Source organism: Panulirus ornatus, chromosome 49, assembly GCF_036320965.1.
Source record: "Panulirus ornatus isolate Po-2019 chromosome 49, ASM3632096v1, whole genome shotgun sequence".
NCBI classification, from domain to species: Eukaryota; Metazoa; Arthropoda; class Malacostraca; order Decapoda; family Palinuridae; genus Panulirus; species Panulirus ornatus.
In genome coordinates, this window is record NC_092272.1 from 6955697 (window position 1) to 6968699 (window position 13003).

General features: G+C 42.9%; 1 protein-coding gene across 2 annotated transcripts in view; it reads left to right on the forward strand.

The window, feature by feature from the left end:
- unc-13 overlaps positions 1-13003 on the forward strand; it is an 820923-nt gene that overhangs the window by 115897 nt on the left and 692023 nt on the right. The gene's annotated exons all lie outside the window — the stretch shown is intronic.

A 13003-nucleotide genomic window follows, 5' to 3' on the forward strand; every position in this document is an offset into this window, starting at 1 on the left:
CTCTCCCGCGTTTGGCGTTAAGGGTCATAGTAGTGTGAACGGGAGGGGATGGTAGTGTCTCTTTAAAACCCGGGAATAGAGGATTGGAATGTCTTAAGGAAGGAGGAGGCGGTTCGATCCATCTATCGTCAACTCCAAATGATATCAGTGTTACCAGAAGACTTTCTTTTATTCTCCTTCATGTTCGTTCTCCTTCAGTCTGGCGTTTGTATCTCTGGCTGTGAGTGAGTATTGTTATTTCATCCACTCCGTTCCTCTATCCTCCCTCTATCCTTCCTCCCTCCTCCTCTTCCTTCCTCCCGAATTCTTTCCAGTGTCCCCCACGTCTCTCCTCCTCCCTCCCCACCTCTAAAATCTCTCGTTTTTAGTCCTCTTTCTCAAATATGGTCAAGAGATATTCCTCAAGGAGACGTTTTCTTTCAGTTAAGATAAGAATAGGACTAAGGACTGGGAATACTGCTGCTGCCGCTCCTCCTGTCCTTTGGGAAGCAGGGATCAATGTCGACTGTGCCAGCTGCCTGACGAACTAGCCTAATGGTCATTCTCGGGAGGTGATAGCTCCCCTGGCTGTCCCAGGCGGGCACATAGTCTACTGTACATGGTTGAATTGCCAGCTTCTTCAGCGGAGTCCCTTGTTGTCTGCGTTTATTTGTTCTTTGTTACTGAGCACGTAAGGCTGGTCATGACTGTGTGTGTGTGTGTGTGTGTGTGTGTGTGTGTGTGTGTGTGTCGTTCTGAATATCAAAGTTTGTATTTTTCTGTTATCACTCCTGGTTGTATCTTTCCGATAGGCGGTTCCTTCCTTTGTTTATCTTCCTCTCGATATCCCTCATCTCTTCATGGTGTTGATGCCCGTGTTGGATGCCGGGAAGTAGAAGGATCGGTTTGTATGGGCGTCGTCGTGGAGGGAGAGGACTTCCTCGCCAACTTGACTATGTTTTCATCAGGAAGAGCGGGACGGAAACCAGCAAAGACTTTAGTATCCGTTTACTGGAACGAGGATTCATGATTACGAACGAATTACAGTAATGATCTGTTGCAGTTTTGTTAATGATTATATTTATTCTCAGTGTGAGGTAGTGCGTGACTGTGTTTATGTTTACCTTGTGTCACATTGTACGAGTGTAAACACTGTACATGGGTGTGCCAAAGTTTTCGAGGTAAACAACGCGGTCAACAAAAATTCAGATATGATGAATGAATTTTATTGAAAAGAAAAAAGCATAATAGAGAGGTAGATTATTACAGCAGTGTAACGAAGATGATGAAAGAGACGATCCCAATGTACACATGATCCCTACCCACTAAGTACTACCTACATGTGCAGATCATCCTGGTGTTCACTCTACCCCAGCACTGGCCACCTGTCCACACTATCCTTACCCGAAGTTGGATAATTTTCGCTGAAATTATCATCAAAACTGATTAAGTTGTGTAACCTGGAGCTGCGCCACGCATGGCTCTGGGTGATGATGGTGCACAACTCCTCACACCAGAGCCGAGTGCGGTGAGGATAGTGAGTGTGGGTAGATGGAGGGATGGGAGGATGATGATAGTGAGTGTGGGTAGGTGGAGGGATGGGAGGATGATGATAGTGAGTGTGGGTAGGTGGAGGGATGGGAGGATGATGATAGTGAGTGTGGGTAGGTGGAGGGATGGGAGGATAGCACATGATAGCACATAGAATGGTTAATATTCTGTGTAGATCGGTTCATCAGTGTGATGGTTTATGTAAATTGGAAAGTAGTGAAATTAGAAAATTGATATATTTAGATCTTTAGCTTTTACGTAATCAGTTCTTTTTTTTTAGTTTGGAGTAGATATCGGTACTAGTGATGCTGGGTAAATGTAAATGATGATGCGGGTGACTTACGATCTCTTATTATTTTCATTTTAGTTTGGTTCACATTTGCCTCATCGTGCGAAGATCAGTTCGTAGGCCAAGGCATCATACGCGAGGGTCGTACCGCCGTGCTCAAGGGTCGTACCACCGTGCTCAAGGGTCGTACCGTCGTGGTTAACGCTCGTACCTTCGTGTTCAGGAATCATACCTTTGTGTTCAAGGGTTGTATACCATAATGCTCAAAGTCGTGCCGTCATGATCAAATGTCGTTCCGTCGCGTTCAAGGGTCGTGCCGTCGTGTTCAAGGGTCGTGCCGTCGTGTTCAAGGGTCGTACCGTCGTGTTCAAGGGTCGTGCCATCGTGTTCAAGGGTCGTGTCGTCGTGTTCAAGGGTCGTGCCGTCGTGTTCAAGGGTCGTGCCGTCGTGTTCAAGGGTCGTACCGTCGTGTTCAAGGGTCGTACCGTCGTGTTCAAGGGTCGTGTCGTAGTGTTCAAGGGTCGTGCCGTCGTGTTCAAGGGTCGTGCCGTCGTACTGATGGGGTTAATGAGCCTGTGGGAGTGTGTCCCTGCAGACAGTCGTACCTTAGGTTAATCCGGGGTTCGAAACCCCATATCGTGGATAACTGTCTAGTTAATTGGTGTGGGTAATTGTTGACTAGGTTCTCACGTTTCTTGGGCAGTTAAGGTCCGTGGTAATTACTGAATCGATAATTAAGTTCCTGGATGATTACTTCCTGGATTATTAATGTATTGGTAAATATAGGAAGATAATTATCAAGGTCTGGGTTAGTTATGGGTAATATAATTACCATCCTTGGTAATTATAGAATAATCATATATTTTCATGATAGTCATTACGTAGAAATCGATATTTTTGTTAATTATGGAATTAAACAAGCAAGATTTTCGATGATTACAACCAGGATTATCAGAGAACATCAGATAATTCATGTGAGGATAATACTAAATGATTTATTCAAGAGAAATTCGTAGACGCACATATGGTGTAGTAAGTGATACAGACCAAGACAAAAACGTTTTTTATGATGAAAAGTATAAGCAAAAAGGACACTTGTGTTTAAGGGGGTTACGAGCGATATCAGAATAGACTTTGCTTGTTTAAAGGTTGTTACGAGCAGACAGGAACTTGTCCTTGCGTTGTTACAAGCACAGCTGAAAGCGACTTGTGTTCAGGGAAGACAATCCATTTTTATTCACCCGTATAAGCTTTAGTTAGCATCAGCGATAAAATGACGAATCGTTTTCCTTCCACACTCCCCGTTTTCTATTGCTCTGTTTATGTGTTGTGTGTTGTGTTACAGCTGCATTTCCATATTATCTCTCTGTGTATATTTTTCCATCGTTCATGTCTTTCTTGTTTGTTTATCTTGGTTTCTGTCTCTGGTTTCCACGTGATTGTTGAACTGTCTTATATACATCACGTTTCTTAACAAGGTCATGTTCTTGCAACTATGTAAATACCCCCGAGGTTAGGTCTCGACTCCTGCAGAAGACCCTGCGGTGGTTGAGCACTTCACACTCACCCCAGAGTTATGTATGATTTAAGCATGAATTCCGTAGAATTTTTTAGTAGACTGTATAAATGATTCAACGTATGATGATTGGGAAGTGTTAGACCATTGTACAGGAAGGTTTTAAGATTATATAATGCGATATTTTATAGCCAGATTATAACGTTTTATAGTAGTATATACAATAGCCAATACGTAATTGTACATATTATAGCAAGGGATTGTTAAGCCAGGGTGTATAGCAATGTCCAGTGTATAGCAATGTCCAGTGTATAGCAGTAGTGTCCACTGCTTAAGGAGTGGATGATTTGACTGGACATTCGATGTATACAGAGAAAGATGTGAGAAAATGTATAACGAAATATATACCAAGAGTGTATGTAGCGTAAGAGGCGCAGTCGTAAGCGGTGTATGAATAAGAGATGAATAACGAGATCGTGAATAACCGCCCGTGGCACATTAAGCAAACGAGGCTTGTATGAATGGTAGAGAGAACCTCACACACATACACACACACACACACACACACACACACACACACACACACACACACAGTGAGGGTAGGGAGATGTGGAGGTTAAAGATAAAAGAGAGTGTATTGAAAGAGAAGGAGATCAAAATTGGTTAAGGGGTTTGGAGAAATGTTAATATAGATGAAGGATTTGATAATTTAGAGTAACGATTGGATAAAGGAAGTATTCGATAAAGGATTAGATGCTGTAGGATAAGGACTGAGTGATTGGAAAATGATTAGATAGGGAAAATTTGGACAAGAATAAAGAATAATAGAATAGATAGAAAGTAGATAGATATTAGATGATCAGAATTAAGGTTTACCCATCGAAAGGTAAGGACTGGGTAAAGTTGGGATATAAGTGATTTAAGGTAGATGTAGGGTAAGTATATAGTGATCCAGGAGAGGATATCAGTGTAGGGGAGCAATGAAGGACTCTGGGCAAGCACTAGGTAAATTTTAGTTATATTAGGGTAAGGCTTCTGTTGATTTAGGTAAGGATGAGCGATAATGAATATGTGGATGCACACACTACAAATCTGATGGTGTCATGTAAATAGTCGATTATTTAAGGGAAGGATTAGATGGATTAGGGTAAGGATTAGAGGACAGGGTAAGGATCGGATGAAAGTGAGAAGATCGGACAATGAGGGGCGGGCTCGTGCTGCGACAGACGACGTGAGAAAAGAGGAAGAAATTAAAGTAATTCCGTGGCTCGACGTCGACCATTGACCTGTGTGTGTCTCATATTGACACAGTCTCACAGTACGATGGTCCGACCCTAGTTATGATGGTACGACCCTAGTTATGATGGTACGACCCTAGTTATGATGGTACGACCCTAGTTATGATGGTACGACCCTAGTTAAGATGGTACAACCCTAGAAGACGATGGACGACCCTGGAACATGTACGACCCTTGAAAAAGACAGTAGTATTTTAGATCACGATGTTATGACCGTTGGGAGAATGGTACGACCCGAAGAACACAAGTGAACGACCTTTGAGGACGACAGAACGACCCTCGGTAATGTACGTGCAACACTATAGAGTACGACTCTTGAAAACGAGGCGAATGAGCTTTCAGTCTGATAGATCAGCCTCTGACCTAACCCCCTCAGAGTCAGGTCAAAGGTCAGGCCATCATTATTGTTAATTACAGTATCAGTCATGTGGATAATAGGTGAGATACAAACACAGACACACACATTGTTGTATTGATAGAAACATTTCCCATGTAATTATAGGCACAAAGAACGACCCTCGCGTTATATATAGACGTATATACACTATGCATGGTAAAGCCACGAGAGGCTTTCATAAACAGGAACTTTATTCTTAGCTTCCGAGACGTAGCTGGACATTGTAAATTTAGTCCTACTTTAGCTGTTAGATGATAGAAACATACTTCATGAAGTTATAAATAAACATGGGTACAGACGATGCTGAATATAGCTATACACCTAAACTGGTTTTTAGTTTATAGAAAAGCGAAGGTTTGTAGAATCGTCCCGAGGACTGAATACAGACGCCACCTTGGTGGGTTGGGGCAAGGGATATACATACATACATACATACATACATACATACATACATACACTTGTGGCTTGTGGCAGTCTGTACATTAACTCTCTCCTCCTCCTCCTCCTCCTCCTCCTCCTCCTCCTCCTCCTCTCTCTTCTTCTTCTCTTCTTCTTCTTCTTCTTCTTCTTCTTCTTCTTCTTCTTCTTCTTCTTCGAAACAGATTTTTCGCAAAATGTACTTATATTACAAACTAATTTTGAGATAGAGAACGAAAGATACAATATTCGCCAGATTTACAGATTATGATAATGATGATAATGATGATAATGATAATAATGATAATCGTATATTTATTCATTTGTGTTTGCATTTATTTTCTTGTTTTCTTTTTCTGTTAAGATTGTAATGAAGAGTAAAGTGTTCATTTCCATAATGGTATTAAGCCTTACTTTCCTTTAAAAGGTTTTCTTATATCACACCAGATGGCAGCAGCGTGCCTCTGGGAGCCATGGAGGCCATTTGCAATTTAATTCTTTTCTATCCAGTGATTTTACGGGTAGTTGCCGATATCTGAATTCAGCCGTCCAATATTGGTTAAATCAATAGGCAGGAGGAGTGTACCGGATGTACGACGGTACGCCCCTTTAAGCACGGCGGTGCGACCCTCGAGCACGACAGTACGATGTTTGAGGACGACAGTACGACATTCGAACACGACGGCGCGACCCTCCGGCACGTCGGTACGACCTATGAGCATGACGACACGATCTATGAGCACGACGGGACGACTCCCCATGCGCACGACAGTTCAGCTCTTGAAGGCGACGATGAGACCCATAAGTAACTTCGTGGTGTTGTCGTTCTAGAGTCGTACCGTCGTGTTCAGTGGTCGTACTTTAGTATTCAAGGGTTGTACCGTCGTTTGAGAGTAGTTTGATATATGACTATTAGCGGAAAACTGTTGAGAAGAAGAAGAAAAAAAGAGGAGGAGGAAGAGAAAAAAAGAGGAGGAGGAAGAAGAAGAAGAAGAAGAAGAAGAAGAAGAAGAAGAGGAGGAGGAGGAGGAGGAGGAGAGAGTTAACGTACAGACTGCCACAAGCCACAAGTGTACGTATGTATGTATGTATGTATGTATGTATATCCCTTGCCCCAACCCACCAAGGTGGCGTCTGTATTCAGTCCCCGGGACGATTCTACAAACCTTCGCTTTTCTATAAACTAAAAACCAGTTTAGGTGTATAGCTATATTCAGCAGCGTCTGTACCCATGTTTATTTATAACTTCATGAAGTATGTTTCTATCATCTAACAGCTAAAGTAGGACTAAATCTACAGTGTCCAGCGAAGTCTCGGAAGCTAAGAATAAAGTTCCTGTTTATGAAAGCCCTCTCGTGGCTTTACCATGCATACTGTATGTATGTTTTATGTAGCATTTTCTGGTAATATATACACTTACTAATACATATACATTGATGTATATGTAAAGGGGTAGATAATGAGGTACTAAGGTGGGTAGAACATTTCCCTTCATACACCATACACTTGTTCCCCTCTTCTCTCCCTGTGGTGAGCGCGACGCGCTAGCCCAGCCTTTTGGGCAAAGTCTCGTCTTAGTTACTCACAAGTAAGTATTCGTACTGACCATTATTTTCTTCACCTGCAGATTTATGTAGATATGGTGAGCGATATATTCCAAACAATGTTTCATCCTATTTCTGTAGCACACTGGAGGTGGCACAAACACTCCATGAAACACACATATAGAGTACCTCTTATTACTTCAAGGTAGCGTGTGGGACGCTACATGGTCAGCATATTAAGACTTGATCTTATATTATGTATATCGAGTCTCTTCCCAGCTGGCACCACGCTAAGACCTTCCAGTACGACCCTCGAGCGCGCCAGTACCAACCTGAAGGGTCAGGTCAAAGGCCAAGGGTCGGTTTGAAGGAGCTGGAAGTCAGGAGTGTTTGAGAATTATAATTATCGTCAAGTGGATGTTTTTATAATGTAATTCCCGTGGTGGGTCAACCTTAGCGATGTGATGATAGCACAGCCTTGCCGGTATAGCACGTTCTTCATCCCTCTCCTGCAGAGGTTATTTCATGTGATGAGTTGAACGATAACATTTTTATTTTGTTCAAAGGAACAACACGTGCCATTCAAAATATACGTAATCAACCCTGATCTAACGAGTTGGTTTTTGACCATTAAAGTCACTTATTATTTATCTTTACGGTCGATCAACACAGAAGGTGTTGATGCACACACTTCATGTGTGTGGTGCACAGTGACACACACTGGATGTGTTGTGATCATACAGTCGTGGGTTCAGGCATGTACTCTCAGGTCACTACACGTGCAGAGTTATGTGTTGTTGTTACACATGTGGACACCAGTGGGTCTTTATATCCCAGTGTGTTGCTCGCTCAGATGGTGCGAGTTTGGCCTCTGAGTCACAACCAGTTTTGTTATCATGGTTATGGTTGTATTATTATATGTATCCTGTTGTGTCTTTTGTTTCCTTTGTATTGTTTAGTTTAGTTTATTGTGATGTTTCCCTCTCGTCCTCTCCTGCCCCGGTCATCATCACCATCTGTCTCTCTCTCTCTCCTTCCCTCCATCTTCTACGTCAAACCTTGTCTCTCTCATCACAGCGCTACTCCCTCCCACCGTTTTCTGTCTTCATCATCATTCTGATCCTGATTCTATGACGTCATTATTTCTATCCTTCCTCCTCATCCTTCACTTACTACTGTTCCTCCTGGTGGTGGAGGTGGTCCTCGAACGTGGAGTCGTCCTTGACCCGCCGCTGCCGCTGGTGGTCGGGACGGACGAGACCTCGCCAAGCTTCACCTTTAACGGCGCCGCTGGTCGGTCGGTCGGTCGGTCGGTCGGTCGGTCGGAAGTTGTCGGGCCTCGCGTCGATATGATGCACCCCCTTCCCCCCCCCCACACACACACACACAGTAAGGGAGTGGGGGGGGGGGGGTCGAGGCACCTCCTCAGTAGGAGGGGTGGGGCAGGGGGCGGACAGGAAGTGCAGGAGGGGGGGGGGGGAACTCGAGAGACGTGTGTGTCTGTCTGTCTGTCTGTCGTCGTGTGTGTGTGTGTGTGTGTGTGTGTGTGTGTGTGTGTGTGTGTGTGTGTGTGTGTGTGTGTGTGTCTGTCGTCGTGTGTGTGTGTGTGTGTGTGTGTGTGTGTGTGTGTGTGTCTGTCGTCGTGTGTGTGTGTGTGTGTGTGTGTGTGTGTGTGTGTGTGTGTGTCTGTGTCTGTCGTCGTGTGTGTGTGTGTGTGTGTCGTGTGTGTGTGTGTGTGTGTGTCACTGACAGAATCATGAGATCATAATAAAGTTATGCAATGATAATATGTGATGGTGAAAATGTTGTAGTTGTGAAATAAAAAAATATCCGACTGAAATGTTTTTTTATTATTCTGTTAAGACATGTATTGTGACACTGACGGCTGGCTTGCAGTGTGACCGTGAAAACACTGTAGCAGTGAAAACAAGCAGTGACACTGAAAAGACTCTGGAAGTTTCAGCAAACATCGTTGCAGTGAAAACATTTGTGAGGCTGAAAACATTGTGACAGTGAGAACATACAGTGAGGGTAGAATGACTGTGGTGGTGAAAACAAACTGTAGCAGTGAAAGCAAACAATTACGGTGAAAACAATAATTGTACAATTGTATCTTCGTTAACAACCAATACGACAGTGATTGACGCTGAAGACGTTTTGGCAGTGAAAACACACATTATGACAGTATAAACATTGTTTGGGTGGAAACAGTGTGGCTTTGGAAGCATAATTAGAGTGAAAATAAATGGTACTGGAAACAAATAGTTTGGCAGTGAAAATATTGACATGAAATATTTTTTTTCAGTGAATATAAAAGTTATGGCGGTGATAACAAACATTTGTGGCAGTGAAAATGCATTGTGAAAACAAAACTGACAGTGAAAACAAGGACTGTGACAGTGTAAAACTACATTAGGGCGGTGGAAACAGAATTACTGTTGGTAAAGTGTTGCAGGGAAACACTGTAACAGTCGGAACAACACCAGTGAAACCCAACACTTGTGGCAGTGAAAACCGCCACTTTGTACCAACATGTTGGTTTAGTGAGAACGATGACGCAGTAGACATGAGATTATGATAGTGAGAACATCTTAGCAGTGAAATAAAACATTGTGACAGTGAGAAGAGACAGTGTGGTTCGAGAAAAAGTAGATATGATGGAAGTGAATATTAGCGATTTGGGAGTGAGGACAGAGTGTGACGGTGAAAACAAGCAGTGAGGCAGAACAAGAGCCCACAAGCTTCTCACAACCCTTCCAGATGCTCACCCCACAACCCACTCACATGCTCTCCCTACAACTCATACTGTTTTATCACTCTTCTTTATGTTCTAATCACATTCTATCACAACCCCCTCACATACACGCCCCACAACCCTACCACAGGCTACTCACAACCCTCCCAGATGCTCTTCCCACACAATTCTCTCACATGATTTACCTACAACTCTCTTACACACTTCTCTATCACTCTCCCATATGCTCTACTCACATTCTCACAACCACAACCCTCTCACATGCTCTCCCTACAAGCCAGCCACTCTCCCCAGATCCTTTCCATTTCCCACTCCAGCTCAACAAGACAATTAACCTCAATAAGACCAAATTAAACCACACAGAACATTTAAAAGCTCTTCCCTGCACAGAAGACCATTAATTAACAAAAGAAATCTTAGCTAATTTATTTACTGATTACATTTTTATCCTTTTCTGAAGCTTCTCATTATTCGTTTTTTTTTCATTACTTTCATTTTTTATTTTTTCATTTATTTTCATCGGAAAATTTATGACATTCAAAGGATGTGTGAGCGGCTTGGGGGGGGGGGGGTGTTGTTTGTGTTGTAATCGCTATTTAGTGTCAGGAAATTTTCGTTATTATGTTCATTATTATGTTATAATGTTCATTATTATTAATTACTTCCCCAGACGCAGATTTAGGTGTATTGAAAGGTTTGAAAAGTGTCTTGTGTCATGTTCTAATTTTACTATACTTTCAGAATATATATATATATATATATATATATATATATATATATATATATATATATATATATATAAAACCCGTGGCATATAGTAATGGGCTGGGAGCGTCTGTACTTTAGGTGATGGGTAGATCATCCCTGTGGTTCAGGGACGAGGTGATGGGGCCGGAATGTATGGGCAAGACAGATAAACAGAAGAGCTGATGGCTCATGATAGTGTTATCTGCTGGAGGACAGTAACAGCATCGTGAGGTCGGTCGTCAGCTCCGGTGGCAGGAGAGCAGAAGGAACGACCCTTTAACCACCCCCACTCACCCTCCTGCATAACGAGGTGTCGGAAGGAAACCAGAGGAAAGACCCTGTAGTGGAGAGAGAGAGAGAGAGAGAGAGAGAGAGAGAGAGAGAGAGAGAGAGAGAGAGAGAGAGAGAGAGAGAGTCTACTGCCCCGGAAATTTTATGAGAAAGTGTGAAGGAGAATATTTCCATAATGTGGGTTTGTGTGAGGAAGGTTGTGTCCATGTTTGCTGGTACAACAGCAAGTCCTTCCTTTGATGGGCTTGGGAGGGAGGGGGATAGGGGAGGATTTGGAGGGAAGGGAGAGGCCAGGATAGGGCCTGGAAAGAAGGGATAGAGGCAGGGAAGGATCTGGTGGGAAGGATAAGTCCTGCAGGACAGGTTCCGAGCTGGGGAAGGTGTGAGGAAGGATGTAAGGAAGGAAGGAGAGGATATGAAGGCTTAGTATGAGAAAGCGAGAAAGAGGCATCGATTTACGTGGGTGGGAGGGAGAGCGGTGGGCAGAGGGAGAGGAAGTGAATAAAGATGGGAAAGGCGCAGAAGGTTTAGCGGAAGGGAGAGTGGAAGAGAAGTGGCACGAATTGTTTGGCAGGGATGATGGAGGAGGAGTTAGGAAATGTGGAATGGTGGGCAGAAATTGTTGAATGAAAGGAGAAGAAGAGAATTAGTGATAAATGAAGTAATTAAATGAGAGAAGAAAGAATGAAGCTAAGGAATGAGAAGAGAATGAATGTGTAAAGTAAGAGGATAATGAACGAACTGATTAATAGGGAGTGTGAATGAAAGACTGAAGGAGCAAGAATGGACGGGGGAAGAAATTGATTGAAGTCGATGATTAACAGTGGCGGATATGTTGAAGTAATTCCTTGTTGATGGGAAGAAGTTGGTGAATGGCGGTGTGATGAATGAACAGTGGAGGTCATGCAGAGGTGCGAATAAGGGACGGGCGACAGGAAATGGGTGACATGCGTAATGGGGGCACTACGGCGTTGGAATAATTGGATGTAAATGATTGATTTGAATGTGGCGTGGAAGGTGATAATGAAGAGATAATCAATGAATGGATGAAGGTAGACCTGTTGGTACAGTTTACATGAATAAGGACGAGGGAGGGAGGTAGATTAGGAAGGGGACTATCATAGGTAATGGGGAAGAGTTGAGTGGTTTGTCGTCACAATTACAGTTTAAGTGGTTGATTGATGCAGTGGTATTTCATTGTCATATTGATAACAATTGTAGTATTTATTGGCCGCAGTGATGACAATGTGGGTGTTTGATCGTCACAAAATAAGTGTTGATTTGTTTGTTGTGCTGATAAGAATGTAAATGTTTGATATTTGCAGAGATAAAGATATTTACTTGATATTCTCATTGCCACGATATTGTTACATTGTCACAGAAAATAATGATATATACGAGAGTGATATTCTCATTTACATGTAGTTATAACTTTTATGATATGGCGATAAATTCCACTGGGACGTGTTGGATAATGTTAGAAGTTAAGTGGAATGGTGGGCACACCTCCTGGTCTGTCCTGTTTTTCTCGAAACCAACCCCAGTTGTCTTCCACACTCTTGTTTTTACATGAAAAAAAAACAAGAGTAACTTTTTCTTGACATCCCAACTTCTCGATATTTAGAGAAAAAGTTTTTTTTCTTTATTCCAAACTACAGACATAATCAGAAACAAATACATATTTCCATCATTCACTTGTGTTCTCGCATGATGGGTTAGGCCTGATGTGTGGAAAGTCGTAAGCTACATTGGAGTTTTCATTCCCGATAAAAACATACTGAAAAATAGAGAAACATTGGCTATAATCTGGCTTTGAATTTTGACCGACATTATCTGTGTATAATACCTGACCTGCCTCGTGTGTATGTACCTGACCGGCCTCGTGTGTATGTACCTGACCGGCCTTGTGTGTATGTACCTGACCGGCCTCGTGTGTATGTACCTGACCGGCCTCGTGTGTATGTACTTGTGTGTCGCTACTGTTCAAGAGATGAAAAGGAAAAGAGGAAAGTAATAAAGGAAAAGGAAATGGGTAGGGACTCCCAAGTCTTGAAGAGGCAAGGGCCTGACGCCCACGGGAGCTGGGGGGCTCAGCTGGTAAGAGTTGCCCTACGCTGCCATGGTTGTGTGGCAGAAGTTAGGTTTTATTATCATGGTCTGAGACCCGTAAACAAGAACCGATTTGTTGTGTTTGATATGAAGGTGTGACGCGTGTCGTG